Source organism: Garra rufa, chromosome 14, assembly GCF_049309525.1.
Source record: "Garra rufa chromosome 14, GarRuf1.0, whole genome shotgun sequence".
Lineage (NCBI taxonomy): Eukaryota > Metazoa > Chordata > Actinopteri > Cypriniformes > Cyprinidae > Garra > Garra rufa.
Window position 1 is genome coordinate 43101019 of NC_133374.1, and position 18147 is coordinate 43119165.

An 18147-nucleotide genomic window follows, 5' to 3' on the forward strand; every position below is an offset into this window, starting at 1 on the left:
ATTAACGATCCCGGGACTGTTGCGTAACAGTCGGTGTTATGTTGGAATTGACATATAAATCTAGTGTTTGCAAAAGACCACCGAAATATAGAAGATTTATCCTTATCCTTATATAGATTTATCCTTGATTTCCATAAGAAAGGTGCCCCAAATTGGTGGAAAATCACATCTCAACCATACGCTGACCAAAGCATTGAACCGCCTTCACGCGGCAAGACAGAACATGTTGTTGGCCCGCACTGCTGGGTCAAACTGCGCTTCCCAATAACAGATTGGGTCAAAACTGACAGAAGAAAACTCTAAGCCTGCTCTAAGCACTACCCACGGGACGGCTCGACAGTCTTGCACAACGCGAGAGCCTCCGTTTCGCCTGTGTCATTTGGGAGCCGATGAAAACTGCGTCCGACCCGGTGAAGGAGACCACAACCAGCCCGGCTAGCTCAGTCGGTAGAGCATGAGACTCTTAATCTCAGGGTCGTGGGTTCGAGCCCCACGTTGGGCGGCTCTGTTGGCGCTCTTTCTTCCCAACAGGGTGGCGGGCTCCAGCGTGCCCATTCTCCGCACAGGCTAAGTGGATTTTGCGAGCTCCGGAAACATCTTTCAAAACAGCCTCCAGCGTGCCCATTCTCCGCACAGGCTAAGTGGATTTTGCGAGCTCCGGAAACATCTTTCAAAACAGCCTGTTAGTACGTGCGATTCTAATCCCTAACCCTAACCCTTGCTTTTACAACCGTGATCCCGCGGCAGCAGATGCGCAATGTCTGTCTCTGTGGCGCAATCGGTTTGCGCGTTCGGCTGTTAACCGCAAAGGTTGGTGGTTCGAGCCCGCCCAGGGACGTGTGAAATGCCGGTGTTCTGCATGCGCGTCAGGTGTCCACTAACGCCTATGCCATTCTTAGGGTTGCGAGGCACAGCTTTCTCAGGGCGTTTATGCTGTGCACCTTCAATAAGCTGGCTTCTTTTAAAAGAAGTCAGCGGCGGGTGTTTGGTGAACATTTTCACCAGCTCGAGTTTGCTGTGGCATGTGGATTCATTCTTTACTGATGATCTGTCTCTGGGGCTCATCTAGTTGACATGGTATCCGCTGACATTCGGCTGAAGGTGCTGATCCACCATCTGCTCTTGGTACGGACTGGATCCGGGGGACTGCAGTGACCATCTAATCGGAATACAGAATGGATATGGCGGCTACGGTGACCTCAGAATAAGAACAAACAGACTAATATTAATGTAGATGCAAAAGTTCCATGTTGCCACAGTGTCAGATTGGAGAGGATCTGGTTTTCACAGTCTTGCGTCGATGGCCGTCTAGGTGAAGAGGTCTTCACTGATGATCTGTCTCTGGGGCTCATCCAGCTTGCTATCACCTTGTCGGATCACATCCACGTAGCTGCAAGAAAAGGTCACGACCGTCACCGGTATTCTATCGCAGAGGCAATGTTGTAGCTTGTGTGGTTTATCTGAGGTGTGATCATTGCTGGTTGTAAACTTTCCCTGATATCCCATCGGGATGATTTGAAATACAGTCAGCTTCGACAGTTTTTGCCGGTCTCTCTGGACGCTTCTTGAAAAACAAAGTTTTGCTTCGTTTTGTTGGAGTGGCTGGTTGTTGGTCCTCGTCAAAGAGGTGTCTACAGATCATAGCGTGCCGGAGCCAGAAGATTTGTTGTTTTGTCAATATGCTCTCAAGACTTCGCTGCAGGTATCATTAAACTACAGCACAATCACAGCTCACCGCTACCCATCGTAAACAGGTTGGGCCTGTCTGTTCTGGTGGGCTCTCAGTGGTGCTAAATCATCAAATGAAGAGGACAGGATTCAAACCCACACAAACCAAGGTGTGCCTAGCACAACGGATTAGCCTTGCATCGCCTTAACCACTCGACCACCTCGTCACTTTCCGTGGTCCTTTTATTTAACACTCCCGATTCAGACCATCAGCTCATTAGTAGAGCACTCAGTGAACTGAACTGAGTGTGTCAGATAAGGAAGACACAAAAAGCGCAGAGTGGGGTCCCCAGGACCGAGGATTACTGCTAAAGGAGCCGAACGACGAGGATGGGATTCGAACCCACGCGTGCAGAGCACAATGGATTAGCAGTCCATCGCCTTAACCACTCGGTCACCTCGTCATTTTACGTGACATCTTTTATTTAGCACTCCTGATTCAGATCATAAGTTCATTAGTAGAGAACTCAAAGAACTGAACTGAGTGTGTTAGATAAGGAGGACACACAAAAAGTTTAGCATGGGGTCCCCAGGACCCGGATTAAGGTCCAGTGCTAAAGGAACCGAACGACAAGAATGGGATTCCAACCATTGCACAGAGCACAATGGATTAGCAGTCCATCGCCTTAACCACTCGGCCACCCCTTCCCCTTGCTGACCGAGATAGGCCATGCTGCGGACCTTTTCAGCTGCTGCTGCCGTGCTTTCAGCAGGCTGTTTTGAGCACAGAGGGAATAGTGAATGAGCCGTCTTTTACACACCTCTAATCTGTTCCGTAGAAACACGGTGCAGCAACCCGTGGCAGGAGACTGTTTGTGCGGCAGTTTAAAGCTTGCTACCACCTTGTCGGTTCACATCCACGTAGGTGCAGAAAAAGGTCACGACCGTCGCCGGCATTTTTTCGCAGAGGCAATATTGTAGCCTATGAGGTTTGTCCGAGGCGCGATCATTGCTGGTTGAAAACTTTACCCAATACCCTGCCAGGATGATTTGAAATACAGTTATCTTTGGCAATTTTTGCTTGTCTCTCTGGAGGCTTAGAGTTTTGTTGAGAAATATAGCCTTGTTTCGTTTAGGGTTTTTTTTCCTTGCCAAAAAAACGGTCTGCTGATGATAGTGCGCCAGAGCCAGAAGGTTTTTTTGTTTTGTCAATATGTTCTCAAGACAAGTATCGTTAAACTGCAGCGCAATTACAGCTCACCGTTACCCATCGTAAACATGTTGGGCCTGTCTGGTCCGGTGGCCTCTCAGTGGCGCTAAAACTTCGAATGCGTGTCGAGCACAATGTACTAGCCTACCACCGCCTTAACCACTGGACCACCTCGTCATCCGGCGGGGTTTCTTTATTTAACATTCCTGATTCATGTGCATGTGGATGCATTCTTCGTCTTTTGTTTCAGCCGTCAAGGGCCTGTTTTCCACTGAGGCCCTGCGCCAAACTCCCTATGAGACACAATCGAACGTTAGTAGTAACCTCCGATTACGGCCGAATGTGGATTCTGCTCGGACGACGGGGCACCGGTACATCCTTTGTAGCTTTAGCTTATTAGCCAAACGCTACACCAGTTTGCCATTTCCCATGAAATCATCCTTGATTTCCATAAGAAAGGTGCCCCAAATTGGTGGAAAATCACATCTCAACCATACGCTGTCCAAAGCATTAAACCGCCTTCACGCGGCAAAACAGAACATGTTGTTGGCCCGCACTGCTGGGTCAAACTGCGCTTCCCAAAAACAGATTGGGTCAAAACTGACAGAAGAAATCTCTAAGCCTGCTTTAAGCCCTACCCACGGGACGGGTTGACAGTCTCGCACAACGCGAGAGCCTCAGTTTCGCCTGTGTAATTTGGGGGCCAATGAAAACTGCATCCAACTAAAATTACAAACAAAATTTTAGGACTCTAATGATGTTTCAAATGTAACTTTTCTCATCTCTGTTGTTAGGTTGTAACCATCTCTGAGACTCAAAGTGTCAGAATTCGCCTAAGCTGGTTTTGCAAAATGGAGGTCAAGACTATACTTTCAGGGATCATTTCTATAGTTTCTAACTAAGAAATGTGTTTCAAAAGTGTAGTGTCTCCCAAACTACGATGATGAGCTTTGATACTCTTTTCTGAGCGTGAATCGGGTGTGGAGTAATGGTTTATTCCATATGCTCCAAACCATTGATGAACGTTCTGTGTGGCATTTAAGCAGCATAGAAGAAGAGAGTATGGTCAGAGTGGTCTCTGAAAAATGTAAATATCAGATTAAAAATCTTATAAATCGCTATGATTGAGATTTTTTATTTATTTATTTTTTTTACATTTTTCTTGGTGGGTGTCACCATCCTTGATATTCAGAATGTCAGGATAAGATGTCAGCTGGTTCTATCAACTTAAAGTTGCCATAAAATGCATTGAGAGAATATTTTAATTTGTTCTTTGATATCTGCATAGAAGGTATATGGCATAGGAAAGGGCAAACAATCTCCAGAAACGGTTTTACAGGACCATTTACAACCCTAGGATTTGTCCCTAGAATGAAATGCTCTGTTATTGCCTTTTTTGGAAGCTTCATGAATATTAATGAGCTCTGCTCCGATTGGCTGTTTCACAGAGCTGCTCATCTCTATAGCTGGCACATTGATAAAAATATATATTTAATTAGGAGCTCTAGCGGCTTTTAATATGTGGTTTGTTGAATCTGCCGTTTTGTATCGCAGACATTTTAGTCTCAATACTGTGATCCATGTGCTAGCGCTAGCATTAAGCTAACCGTGTCCCTTCAGTGGCTTGCCTTGTTTTACTGATGTACTGACGTTACCGATGATTGGGCGATGCAAATGTTGGAGGCGTAACTATTAACGATCCCGGGACTGTTGCGTAACAGTCGGTGTTATGTTGGAATTGACATATAAATCTAGTGTTTGCAAAAGACCACCGAAATATAGAAGATTTATCCTTATCCTTATATAGATTTATCCTTGATTTCCATAAGAAAGGTGCCCCAAATTGGTGGAAAATCACATCTCAACCATACGCTGACCAAAGCATTGAACCGCCTTCACGCGGCAAGACAGAACATGTTGTTGGCCCGCACTGCTGGGTCAAACTGCGCTTCCCAATAACAGATTGGGTCAAAACTGACAGAAGAAAACTCTAAGCCTGCTCTAAGCACTACCCACGGGACGGCTCGACAGTCTTGCACAACGCGAGAGCCTCCGTTTCGCCTGTGTCATTTGGGAGCCGATGAAAACTGCGTCCGACCCGGTGAAGGAGACCACAACCAGCCCGGCTAGCTCAGTCGGTAGAGCATGAGACTCTTAATCTCAGGGTCGTGGGTTCGAGCCCCACGTTGGGCGGCTCTGTTGGCGCTCTTTCTTCCCAACAGGGTGGCGGGCTCCAGCGTGCCCATTCTCCGCACAGGCTAAGTGGATTTTGCGAGCTCCGGAAACATCTTTCAAAACAGCCTCCAGCGTGCCCATTCTCCGCACAGGCTAACGCCGGTTTCACACTGCACGCGTAAGCAGGGCGTAAGCAGCGCGTATTTTTTTCGGCGCCCATGTTAACAGATTAGAGCATTCACACCGCACGCAGGGACGGCGCGGCAGCGCGTAGCAGGAGCAGAGCAGAAGCGTCAGTGCTGCGATCGTTTTGGCGCCGAGTCTATTTTTGCTGCGCCGCTTACGCTGGGTTAAAGCCACAGTGCATCGATCTTGATCAAAACTGGCCTGATTAACAAGAAAAATAACAATTTCACCATAAAATCATGTATCACATGTAACACAATCACGGTTTAAATGGCTCACCAGCAAAATAATGTTTTTTTTTTTTTGTAAATAATGTCTAGTTAGCCTACTTGTTCAAAACAATCACTTTAGCAAAGTTTGTACTATTTTCTGCTTGTTTTGATATATACAAGAATAAATAAACATACTACTGCCATTAAAATGTTATTATAAAACATTTTAAAATACAGAAATAAAATAATTTTTAAAAGAGAAGATTCTGAAAGTACTGAAGGAGATCCTATAATTTAATATAGATTACAGTAGTACCAACAAATTATATTTTTATATGATATGTTTTAGGCTAACATGTTTTTAAATATAATGGTTTCATTATAAACGTGGTGATTATCTCAAAGTTGGACAACCACCATAAAAAAATATGAAAATATCATATGAATCTAACCATGTCATGGCAACAAATGTAAAACAAATACCAAAATACCATAATTTTACATATTCTTTTCGTTATTGAAAAACTGTTGCTATAATTATCATAAACCTAACTGGTAATCATTAAGACGATCTTTGTCTAAAAATATATTCAATATTTTAGCGTTTCTAATTTGCTACTTAGATCTACAACATACAACATACCATAAATCAAAGCACATGACAGACAGTTCTTGGAGAACACCTGAAATGCGTGACTGAATGAACAATACTTGTCTATATTGGAAGTACACAAGCTGCGGTTCAGCTGCGCGCGACAAACGCTTCCAGTGTGAAAGGAAAATGGATGCGCGCCGCTTCTGCTCTGCTTACGTGCTGCGCACGCCCTGCTTACGCTCTGCTTACGCGTGCAGTGTGAAACCGGCGTAAGTGGATTTTGCGAGCTCCGGAAACATCTTTCAAAACAGCCTGTTAGTACGTGCGATTCTAATCCCTAACCCTAACCCTTGCTTTTACAACCGTGATCCCGCGGCAGCAGATGCGCAATGTCTGTCTCTGTGGCGCAATCGGTTTGCGCGTTCGGCTGTTAACCGCAAAGGTTGGTGGTTCGAGCCCGCCCAGGGACGTGTGAAATGCCGGTGTTCTGCACGCGCGTCAGGTGTCCACTAACGCCTATGCCATTCTTAGCGTTGCGAGGCACAGCTTTCTCAGGGCGTTTATCCTGTGCACCTTCAATAAGTTGGCTTCTTTTAAAAGAAGTCAGCGGCGGGTGTTTGGTGAACATTTTCACCAGCTCGAGTTTGCTGTGGCATGTGGATTCATTCTTTACTGATGATCTGTCTCTGGGGCTCATCTAGTTGACATGGTATCCGCTGACATTCGGCTGAAGGTGCTGATCCACCATCTGCTCTTGGTACGGACTGGATCCGGGGGACTGCAGTGACCATCTAATCGGAATACAGAATGGATATGGCGGCTACGGTGACCTCAGAATAAGAACAAACAGACTAATATTAATGTAGATGCAAAAGTTCCATGTTGCCACAGTGTCAGATTGGAGAGGATCTGGTTTTCACAGTCTTGCGTCGATGGCCGTCTAGGTGAAGAGGTCTTCACTGATGATCTGTCTCTGGGGCTCATCCAGCTTGCTATCACCTTGTCGGATCACATCCACGTAGCTGCAAGAAAAGGTCACGACCGTCACCGGTATTCTGTCGCAGAGGCAATGTTGTAGCTTGTGTGGTTTATCTGAGGTGTGATCATTGCTGGTTGTAAACTTTCCCCGATATCCCATCGGGATGATTTGAAATACAGTCAGCTTCGACAGTTTTTGCCGGTCTCTCTGGACGCTTCTTGAAAAACAAAGTTTTGCTTCGTTTTGTTGGAGTGGCTGGTTGTTGGTCCTCGTCAAAGAGGTGTCTACAGATCATAGCGTGCCGGAGCCAGAAGATTTGTTGTTTTGTCAATATGCTCTCAAGACTTCGCTGCAGGTATCATTAAACTACAGCACAATCACAGCTCACCGCTACCCATCGTATACAGGTTGGGCCTGTCTGTTCTGGTGGGCTCTCAGTGGTGCTAAATCACCAAATGAAGAGGACGGGATTCAAACCCACACAAACCAAGGTGTTCCTAGCACAACGGATTAGCCTGGCATCGCCTTAACCACTCGACCACCTCGTCACTTTCCGTGGTCCTTTTATTTAACACTCCCGATTCAGACCATCAGCTCATTAGTAGAGCACTCAGTGAACTGAACTGAGTGTGTCAGATAAGGAAGACACAAAAAGCGCAGAGTGGGGTCCCCAGGACCGAGGATTACTGCTAAAGGAGCCGAACGACGAGGATGGGATTCGAACCCACGCGTGCAGAGCACAATGGATTAGCAGTCCATCGCCTTAACCACTCGGCCACCTCGTCATTTTACGTGACATCTTTTATTTAGCACTCCTGATTCAGATCATCAGTTCATTAGTAGAGAACTCAAAGAACTGAACTGAGTGTGTTAGATAAGGAGGACACACAAAAAGTTTAGCATGGGGTCCCCAGGACCCGGATTAAGGTCCAGTGCTAAAGGAACCGAACGACAAGAATGGGATTCCAACCATTGCACAGAGCACAATGGATTAGCAGTCCATCGCCTTAACCACTCGGCCACCCCGTCCCCTTGCTGACCGAGATAGGCCATGCTGCGGACCTTTTCAGCTGCTGCTGCCGTGCTTTCAGCAGGCTGTTTTGAGCACAGAGGGAATAGTGAATGAGCCGTCTTTTACACACCTCTAATCTGTTCCGTAGAAACACGGTGCAGCAACCCGTGGCAGGAGACTGTTTGTGCGGCAGTTTAAAGCTTGCTACCACCTTGTCGGTTCACATCCACGTAGGTGCAGAAAAAGGTCACGACCGTCGCCGGCATTCTTTCGCAGAGGCAATATTGTAGCCTATGAGGTTTGTCCGAGGCGCGATCATTGCTGGTTGAAAACTTTACCCAATACCCTGCCAGGATGATTTGAAATACAGTTATCTTTGGCAATTTTTGCTTGTCTCTCTGGAGGCTTAGAGTTTTGTTGAGAAATATAGCCTTGTTTCGTTTAGGGTTTTTTTTCCTCGCCAAAAAAACGGTCTGCTGATGATAGTGCGCCAGAGCCAGAAGGTTTTTTTGTTTTGTCAATATGTTCTCAAGACAAATATCGTTAAACTGCAGCGCAATTACAGCTCACCGTTACCCATCGTAAACATGTTGGGCCTGTCTGGTCCGGTGGCCTCTCAGTGGCGCTAAAGCTTCGAATGCGTGTCGAGCACAATGTACTAGCCTACCACCGCCTTAACCACTGGACCACCTCGTCATCCGGCGGGGTTTCTTTATTTAACATTCCTGATTCATGTGCATGTGGATGCATTCTTCGTCTTTTGTTTCAGCCGTCAAGGGCCTGTTTTCCACTGAGGCCCTGCGCCAAACTCTCCCTATGAGACACAATCGAACGTTAGTAGTAACCTCCGATTACGGCCGAATGTGGATTCTGCTCGGACGACGGGGCACCGGTACATCCTTTGTAGCTTTAGCTTATTAGCCAAACGCTACACCAGTTTGCCATTTCCCATGAAATAGTCCTTGATTTCCATAAGAAAGGTGCCCCAAATTGGTGGAAAATCACATCTCAACCATACGCTGTCCAAAGCATTAAACCGCCTTCACGCGGCAAAACAGAACATGTTGTTGGCCCGCACTGCTGGGTCAAACTGCGCTTCCCAAAAACAGATTGGGTCAAAACTGACAGAAGAAATCTCTAAGCCTGCTTTAAGCCCTACCCACGGGACGGGTTGACAGTCTCGCACAACGCGAGAGCCTCAGTTTCGCCTGTGTAATTTGGGGGCCAATGAAAACTGCATCCAACTAAAATTACAAACAAAATTTTAGGACTCTAATGATGTTTCAAATGTAACTTTTCTCATCTCTGTTGTTAGGTTGTAACCATCTCTGAGACTCAAAGTGTCAGAACTCGCCTAAGCTGGTTTTGCAAAATGGAGGTCAAGACTATACTTTCAGGGATCATTTCTATAGTTTCTAACTAGGAAATGTGTTTCAAAAGTGTAGTGTCTCCCAAACTACGATGATGAGCTTTGATACTCTTTTCTGAGCGTGAATCGGGTGTGGAGTAATGGTTTATTTCATATGCTCCAAACCATTGATGAACGTTCTGTGTGGCATTTAAGCAGCATAGAAGAAGAGAGTATGGTCAGAGTGGTCTCTGAAAAATGTAAATATCAGATTAAAAATCTTATGAATCGTTATGATTGAGATTTTTTTTTTTTTTTTTTTTTTTTTACATTTTTGTTGGTGGGTGTCACCATCCTTGATATCCAGAATGTCAGGATAAGATGTCAGCTGGTTCTATCAACTTAAAGTTGCCATAAAATGCATTGAGAGAATATTTTAATTTGTTCTTTGATATCTGCATAGAAGGCATATGGCATAGGAAAGGGCAAACAATCTCCAGAAACGGTTTTACAGGACCATTTACAACCCTAGGATTTGTCCCTAGAATGAAATGCTCTGTTATTGCCTTTTTTGGAAGCTTCATGAATATTAATGAGCTCTGCTCCGATTGGCTGTTTCACAGAGCTGCTCATCTCTATAGCTGGCACATTGATAAAAATATATATTTAATTAGGAGCTCTAGCGGCTTTTAATATGTGGTTTGTTGAATCTGCCGTTTTGTATCGCAGACATTTTAGTCTCAATACTGTGATCCATGTGCTCTGTGTAAAGTTATAATGCAGAGGGAGCGCTTCTTACCACACAAGTTCAGCTGCTTCTCGGTGATACTCTGGATCTGTAAATCATTCGCCATCATCAGCGCAGTTATTTCTCCATCATTCACCATCATCAGCACAGTCATCTCTCTGTTTATGTGGTAAGTGATATCTTTTGTACTGCAATGTAACAGGCTAGCGCTAGCATTAAGGTAACCGTGTCCCTTCAGTGGCTTGCCTTGTTTTACTGATGTACTGACGTTACCGATGATTGGGCGATGCAAATGTTGGAGGCGTAACTATTAACGATCCCGGGACTGTTGCGTAACAGTCGGTGTTATGTTGGAATTGACATATAAATCTAGTGTTTGCAAAAGACCACCGAAATATAGAAGATTTATCCTTATCCTTATATAGATTTATCCTTGATTTCCATAAGAAAGGTGCCCCAAATTGGTGGAAAATCACATCTCAACCATACGCTCACCAAAGCATTGAACCGCCTTCACGCGGCAAGACAGAACATGTTGTTGGCCCGCACTGCTGGGTCAAACTGCGCTTCCCAATAACAGATTGGGTCAAAACTGACAGAAGAAAACTCTAAGCCTGCTCTAAGCACTACCCACGGGACGGCTCGACAGTCTTGCACAACGCGAGAGCCTCCGTTTCGCCTGTGTCATTTGGGAGCCGATGAAAACTGCGTCCGACCCGGTGAAGGAGACCACAACCAGCCCGGCTAGCTCAGTCGGTAGAGCATGAGACTCTTAATCTCAGGGTCGTGGGTTCGAGCCCCACGTTGGGCGGCTCTGTTGGCGCTCTTTCTTCCCAACAGGGTGGCGGGCTCCAGCGTGCCCATTCTCCGCACAGGCTAAGTGGATTTTGCGAGCTCCGGAAACATCTTTCAAAACAGCCTCCAGCGTGCCCATTCTCCGCACAGGCTAACGCCGGTTTCACACTGCACGCGTAAGCAGGGCGTAAGCAGCGCGTATTTTTTTCGGCGCCCATGTTAACAGATTAGAGCATTCACACCGCACGCAGGGACGGCGCGGCAGCGCGTAGCAGGAGCAGAGCAGAAGCGTCAGTGCTGCGATCGTTTTGGCGCCGAGTCTATTTTTGCTGCGCCGCTTACGCTGGGTTAAAGCCACAGTGCATCGATCTTGATCAAAACTGGCCTGATTAACAAGAAAAATAACAATTTCACCATAAAATCATGTATCACATGTAACACAATCACGGTTTAAATGGCTCACCAGCAAAATAATGTTTTTTTTTTTTTGTAAATAATGTCTAGTTAGCCTACTTGTTCAAAACAATCACTTTAGCAAAGTTTGTACTATTTTCTGCTTGTTTTGATATATACAAGAATAAATAAACATACTACTGCCATTAAAATGTTATTATAAAACATTTTAAAATACAGAAATAAAATAATTTTTAAAAGAGAAGATTCTGAAAGTACTGAAGGAGATCCTATAATTTAATATAGATTACAGTAGTACCAACAAATTATATTTTTATATGATATGTTTTAGGCTAACATGTTTTTAAATATAATGGTTTCATTATAAACGTGGTGATTATCTCAAAGTTGGACAACCACCATAAAAAAATATGAAAATATCATATGAATCTAACCATGTCATGGCAACAAATGTAAAACAAATACCAAAATACCATAATTTTACATATTCTTTTCGTTATTGAAAAACTGTTACCATAATTATCATAAACCTAACTGGTAATCATTAAGACGATCTTTGTCTAAAAATATATTCAATATTTTAGCGTTTCTAATTTGCTACTTAGATCTACAACATACAACATACCATAAATCAAAGCACATGACAGACAGTTCTTGGAGAACACCTGAAATGCGTGACTGAATGAACAATACTTGTCTATATTGGAAGTACACAAGCTGCGGTTCAGCTGCGCGCGACAAACGCTTCCAGTGTGAAAGGAAAATGGATGCGCGCCGCTTCTGCTCTGCTTACGTGCTGCGCACGCCCTGCTTACGCTCTGCTTACGCGTGCAGTGTGAAACCGGCGTAAGTGGATTTTGCGAGCTCCGGAAACATCTTTCAAAACAGCCTGTTAGTACGTGCGATTCTAATCCCTAACCCTAACCCTTGCTTTTACAACCGTGATCCCGCGGCAGCAGATGCGCAATGTCTGTCTCTGTGGCGCAATCGGTTTGCGCGTTCGGCTGTTAACCGCAAAGGTTGGTGGTTCGAGCCCGCCCAGGGACGTGTGAAATGCCGGTGTTCTGCACGCGCGTCAGGTGTCCACTAACGCCTATGCCATTCTTAGCGTTGCGAGGCACAGCTTTCTCAGGGCGTTTATCCTGTGCACCTTCAATAAGTTGGCTTCTTTTAAAAGAAGTCAGCGGCGGGTGTTTGGTGAACATTTTCACCAGCTCGAGTTTGCTGTGGCATGTGGATTCATTCTTTACTGATGATCTGTCTCTGGGGCTCATCTAGTTGACATGGTATCCGCTGACATTCGGCTGAAGGTGCTGATCCACCATCTGCTCTTGGTACGGACTGGATCCGGGGGACTGCAGTGACCATCTAATCGGAATACAGAATGGATATGGCGGCTACGGTGACCTCAGAATAAGAACAAACAGACTAATATTAATGTAGATGCAAAAGTTCCATGTTGCCACAGTGTCAGATTGGAGAGGATCTGGTTTTCACAGTCTTGCGTCGATGGCCGTCTAGGTGAAGAGGTCTTCACTGATGATCTGTCTCTGGGGCTCATCCAGCTTGCTATCACCTTGTCGGATCACATCCACGTAGCTGCAAGAAAAGGTCACGACCGTCACCGGTATTCTGTCGCAGAGGCAATGTTGTAGCTTGTGTGGTTTATCTGAGGTGTGATCATTGCTGGTTGTAAACTTTCCCCGATATCCCATCGGGATGATTTGAAATACAGTCAGCTTCGACAGTTTTTGCCGGTCTCTCTGGACGCTTCTTGAAAAACAAAGTTTTGCTTCGTTTTGTTGGAGTGGCTGGTTGTTGGTCCTCGTCAAAGAGGTGTCTACAGATCATAGCGTGCCGGAGCCAGAAGATTTGTTGTTTTGTCAATATGCTCTCAAGACTTCGCTGCAGGTATCATTAAACTACAGCACAATCACAGCTCACCGCTACCCATCGTATACAGGTTGGGCCTGTCTGTTCTGGTGGGCTCTCAGTGGTGCTAAATCACCAAATGAAGAGGACGGGATTCAAACCCACACAAACCAAGGTGTGCCTAGCACAACGGATTAGCCTGGCATCGCCTTAACCACTCGACCACCTCGTCACTTTCCGTGGTCCTTTTATTTAACACTCCCGATTCAGACCATCAGCTCATTAGTAGAGCACTCAGTGAACTGAACTGAACTGAGTGTGTCAGATAAGGAAGACACAAAAAGCGCAGAGTGGGGTCCCCAGGACCGAGGATTACTGCTAAAGGAGCCGAACGACGAGGATGGGATTCGAACCCACGCGTGCAGAGCACAATGGATTAGCAGTCCATCGCCTTAACCACTCGGCCACCTCGTCATTTTACGTGACATCTTTTATTTAGCACTCCTGATTCAGATCATCAGTTCATTAGTAGAGAACTCAAAGAACTGAACTGAGTGTGTTAGATAAGGAGGACACACAAAAAGTTTAGCATGGGGTCCCCAGGACCCGGATTAAGGTCCAGTGCTAAAGGAACCGAACGACAAGAATGGGATTCCAACCATTGCACAGAGCACAATGGATTAGCAGTCCATCGCCTTAACCACTCGGCCACCCCGTCCCCTTGCTGACCGAGATAGGCCATGCTGCGGACCTTTTCAGCTGCTGCTGCCGTGCTTTCAGCAGGCTGTTTTGAGCACAGAGGGAATAGTGAATGAGCCGTCTTTTACACACCTCTAATCTGTTCCGTAGAAACACGGTGCAGCAACCCGTGGCAGGAGACTGTTTGTGCGGCAGTTTAAAGCTTGCTACCACCTTGTCGGTTCACATCCACGTAGGTGCAGAAAAAGGTCACGACCGTCGCCGGCATTCTTTCGCAGAGGCAATATTGTAGCCTATGAGGTTTGTCCGAGGCGCGATCATTGCTGGTTGAAAACTTTACCCAATACCCTGCCAGGATGATTTGAAATACAGTTATCTTTGGCAATTTTTGCTTGTCTCTCTGGAGGCTTAGAGTTTTGTTGAGAAATATAGCCTTGTTTCGTTTAGGGTTTTTTTTCCTCGCCAAAAAAACGGTCTGCTGATGATAGTGCGCCAGAGCCAGAAGGTTTTTTTGTTTTGTCAATATGTTCTCAAGACAAATATCGTTAAACTGCAGCGCAATTACAGCTCACCGTTACCCATCGTAAACATGTTGGGCCTGTCTGGTCCGGTGGCCTCTCAGTGGCGCTAAAGCTTCGAATGCGTGTCGAGCACAATGTACTAGCCTACCACCGCCTTAACCACTGGACCACCTCGTCATCCGGCGGGGTTTCTTTATTTAACATTCCTGATTCATGTGCATGTGGATGCATTCTTCGTCTTTTGTTTCAGCCGTCAAGGGCCTGTTTTCCACTGAGGCCCTGCGCCAAACTCTCCCTATGAGACACAATCGAACGTTAGTAGTAACCTCCGATTACGGCCGAATGTGGATTCTGCTCGGACGACGGGGCACCGGTACATCCTTTGTAGCTTTAGCTTATTAGCCAAACGCTACACCAGTTTGCCATTTCCCATGAAATAGTCCTTGATTTCCATAAGAAAGGTGCCCCAAATTGGTGGAAAATCACATCTCAACCATACGCTGTCCAAAGCATTAAACCGCCTTCACGCGGCAAAACAGAACATGTTGTTGGCCCGCACTGCTGGGTCAAACTGCGCTTCCCAAAAACAGATTGGGTCAAAACTGACAGAAGAAATCTCTAAGCCTGCTTTAAGCCCTACCCACGGGACGGGTTGACAGTCTCGCACAACGCGAGAGCCTCAGTTTCGCCTGTGTAATTTGGGGGCCAATGAAAACTGCATCCAACTAAAATTACAAACAAAATTTTAGGACTCTAATGATGTTTCAAATGTAACTTTTCTCATCTCTGTTGTTAGGTTGTAACCATCTCTGAGACTCAAAGTGTCAGAACTCGCCTAAGCTGGTTTTGCAAAATGGAGGTCAAGACTATACTTTCAGGGATCATTTCTATAGTTTCTAACTAGGAAATGTGTTTCAAAAGTGTAGTGTCTCCCAAACTACGATGATGAGCTTTGATACTCTTTTCTGAGCGTGAATCGGGTGTGGAGTAATGGTTTATTTCATATGCTCCAAACCATTGATGAACGTTCTGTGTGGCATTTAAGCAGCATAGAAGAAGAGAGTATGGTCAGAGTGGTCTCTGAAAAATGTAAATATCAGATTAAAAATCTTATGAATCGTTATGATTGAGATTTTTTTTTTTTTTTTTTTACATTTTTGTTGGTGGGTGTCACCATCCTTGATATCCAGAATGTCAGGATAAGATGTCAGCTGGTTCTATCAACTTAAAGTTGCCATAAAATGCATTGAGAGAATATTTTAATTTGTTCTTTGATATCTGCATAGAAGGCATATGGCATAGGAAAGGGCAAACAATCTCCAGAAACGGTTTTACAGGACCATTTACAACCCTAGGATTTGTCCCTAGAATGAAATGCTCTGTTATTGCCTTTTTTGGAAGCTTCATGAATATTAATGAGCTCTGCTCCGATTGGCTGTTTCACAGAGCTGCTCATCTCTATAGCTGGCACATTGATAAAAATATATATTTAATTAGGAGCTCTAGCGGCTTTTAATATGTGGTTTGTTGAATCTGCCGTTTTGTATCGCAGACATTTTAGTCTCAATACTGTGATCCATGTGCTCTGTGTAAAGTTATAATGCAGAGGGAGCGCTTCTTACCACACAAGTTCAGCTGCTTCTCGGTGATACTCTGGATCTGTAAATCATTCGCCATCATCAGCGCAGTTATTTCTCCATCATTCACCATCATCAGCACAGTCATCTCTCTGTTTATGTGGTAAGTGATATCTTTTGTACTGCAATGTAACAGGCTAGCGCTAGCATTAAGCTAACCGTGTCCCTTCAGTGGCTTGCCTTGTTTTACTGATGTACTGACGTTACCGATGATTGGGCGATGCAAATGTTGGAGGCGTAACTATTAACGATCCCGGGACTGTTGCGTAACAGTCGGTGTTATGTTGGAATTGACATATAAATCTAGTGTTTGCAAAAGACCACCGAAATATAGAAGATTTATCCTTATCCTTATATAGATTTATCCTTGATTTCCATAAGAAAGGTGCCCCAAATTGGTGGAAAATCACATCTCAACCATACGCTCACCAAAGCATTGAACCGCCTTCACGCGGCAAGACAGAACATGTTGTTGGCCCGCACTGCTGGGTCAAACTGCGCTTCCCAATAACAGATTGGGTCAAAACTGACAGAAGAAAACTCTAAGCCTGCTCTAAGCACTACCCACGGGACGGCTCGACAGTCTTGCACAACGCGAGAGCCTCCGTTTCGCCTGTGTCATTTGGGAGCCGATGAAAACTGCGTCCGACCCGGTGAAGGAGACCACAACCAGCCCGGCTAGCTCAGTCGGTAGAGCATGAGACTCTTAATCTCAGGGTCGTGGGTTCGAGCCCCACGTTGGGCGGCTCTGTTGGCGCTCTTTCTTCCCAACAGGGTGGCGGGCTCCAGCGTGCCCATTCTCCGCACAGGCTAAGTGGATTTTGCGAGCTCCGGAAACATCTTTCAAAACAGCCTCCAGCGTGCCCATTCTCCGCACAGGCTAAGTGGATTTTGCGAGCTCCGGAAACATCTTTCAAAACAGCCTGTTAGTACGTGCGATTCTAATCCCTAACCCTAACCCTTGCTTTTACAACCGTGATCCCGCGGCAGCAGATGCGCAATGTCTGTCTCTGTGGCGCTACCTAGAGCAGGATCGTCTGTTTCCGCGGCCGTCTCCTCGTCCAATCGCCGATCTCGCCGTCCATTGTGAGAATGGATGAGAGCCAATCGCGTCGCTCGCCGTCCATTGTGAGAATGGATGAGAGCCAATCGCGTCGCTCGCCGTCCATTGTGAGAATGGATGAGAGCCAATCGCGTCGCTCGCCGCCCATTGTGAGAATGGACGAGGCGCCAATCGCATCACTCATGCTCCATTGTTGAGAGCCACTCATCGTGCTTAGTTTCATTCTAAGTACCGGGGTTAAATTGGTTTTGTTTTTGATATTCGTGACACATTCAGCGATAAACACCAATAACTTTAAAACGACTTGCCCTAAAAAAGTCTAGACGGTGTGACAGCCAAAAGGGCATAGCTGATCATGTTTCACAGCCTTCATTTTCAGTATTTTCCCTCTGTATAATGAGCACTGCCCCGCACAAGCCGTCGCAATGTGCATTAAGCCGGATGAGCTCGCTCTCAGCGGAGCGTTCAGTAAGGGACCGTGGGGAAAGTGCAAGTTTTCTTCGTTTTTTTTTTTTTTTTTTTTTTTGCTGTAGCTCAGTGAGCGTTGTTTTTGTGATAGCTTATTTGTAAAGCCTTTCATGCATGGTGCAGATGCTATAAATTGTATTATATTGTAAAATAACAAATATATCAACATAAATAACCATTTAAAATGAATTATTATATCATTAAATGGCAACTTTACACATACATATGGAGACAAATTTACATTTTGCCTGCCAAACATCTACAGCACAGGTCAAGGAGTCAGTACAGAATAATTTAGAATATCCAGAGGACAGTGTAAGTAAGATAAGGTTGAAAGTATAATAAGTTCATACAATCAGCTATTTTTTTTATGATTTGCCTATATTGCTAACAGGTTTCTGCACATATGTAACTATTGTTATTGTTCCTACAATGTGTTTTATTGTTATTATATTGTAATTTTTATGTTTGTAATAACTGAACTGATATAAATAGCATAACATGCCATTATACATGTCACATTTTGGATGTGATTAATCACAATT

The 18147-nt window shown here is 45.2% G+C and overlaps 9 non-coding genes across 9 annotated transcripts; all 9 read left to right on the plus strand.

Annotated features, from left to right (window-relative positions):
• Nucleotides 1-1420: 1420 nt before the first annotated feature.
• LOC141285628 (U4 spliceosomal RNA) lies at nt 1421-1560 on the plus strand. The gene has a single exon (XR_012338752.1). It is a non-coding gene; the product is annotated as a U4 spliceosomal RNA (small nuclear RNA).
• A 1063-nt stretch (nt 1561-2623) lies between these two features.
• On the plus strand, nt 2624-2764 carry LOC141285596 (U4 spliceosomal RNA). Its single transcript, XR_012338722.1, has one exon. It is a non-coding gene; the product is annotated as a U4 spliceosomal RNA (small nuclear RNA).
• A 974-nt stretch (nt 2765-3738) lies between these two features.
• On the plus strand, nt 3739-3954 carry LOC141285773 (small nucleolar RNA U3). Its single transcript, XR_012338898.1, has one exon. It is a non-coding gene; the product is annotated as a small nucleolar RNA U3 (small nucleolar RNA).
• Nucleotides 3955-7098: 3144 nt separating this feature from the next.
• Nucleotides 7099-7238, plus strand: LOC141285633 (U4 spliceosomal RNA). Its single transcript, XR_012338758.1, has one exon. It is a non-coding gene; the product is annotated as a U4 spliceosomal RNA (small nuclear RNA).
• A 1063-nt stretch (nt 7239-8301) lies between these two features.
• Nucleotides 8302-8442, plus strand: LOC141285600 (U4 spliceosomal RNA). The gene has a single exon (XR_012338726.1). It is a non-coding gene; the product is annotated as a U4 spliceosomal RNA (small nuclear RNA).
• A 976-nt stretch (nt 8443-9418) lies between these two features.
• Nucleotides 9419-9634, plus strand: LOC141285797 (small nucleolar RNA U3). Its single transcript, XR_012338922.1, has one exon. It is a non-coding gene; the product is annotated as a small nucleolar RNA U3 (small nucleolar RNA).
• Nucleotides 9635-12971: 3337 nt separating this feature from the next.
• Nucleotides 12972-13111, plus strand: LOC141285634 (U4 spliceosomal RNA). Its single transcript, XR_012338759.1, has one exon. It is a non-coding gene; the product is annotated as a U4 spliceosomal RNA (small nuclear RNA).
• Nucleotides 13112-14179: 1068 nt separating this feature from the next.
• On the plus strand, nt 14180-14320 carry LOC141285601 (U4 spliceosomal RNA). Its single transcript, XR_012338727.1, has one exon. It is a non-coding gene; the product is annotated as a U4 spliceosomal RNA (small nuclear RNA).
• A 976-nt stretch (nt 14321-15296) lies between these two features.
• Nucleotides 15297-15512, plus strand: LOC141285809 (small nucleolar RNA U3). Its single transcript, XR_012338934.1, has one exon. It is a non-coding gene; the product is annotated as a small nucleolar RNA U3 (small nucleolar RNA).
• Nucleotides 15513-18147: the final 2635 nt, after the last annotated feature.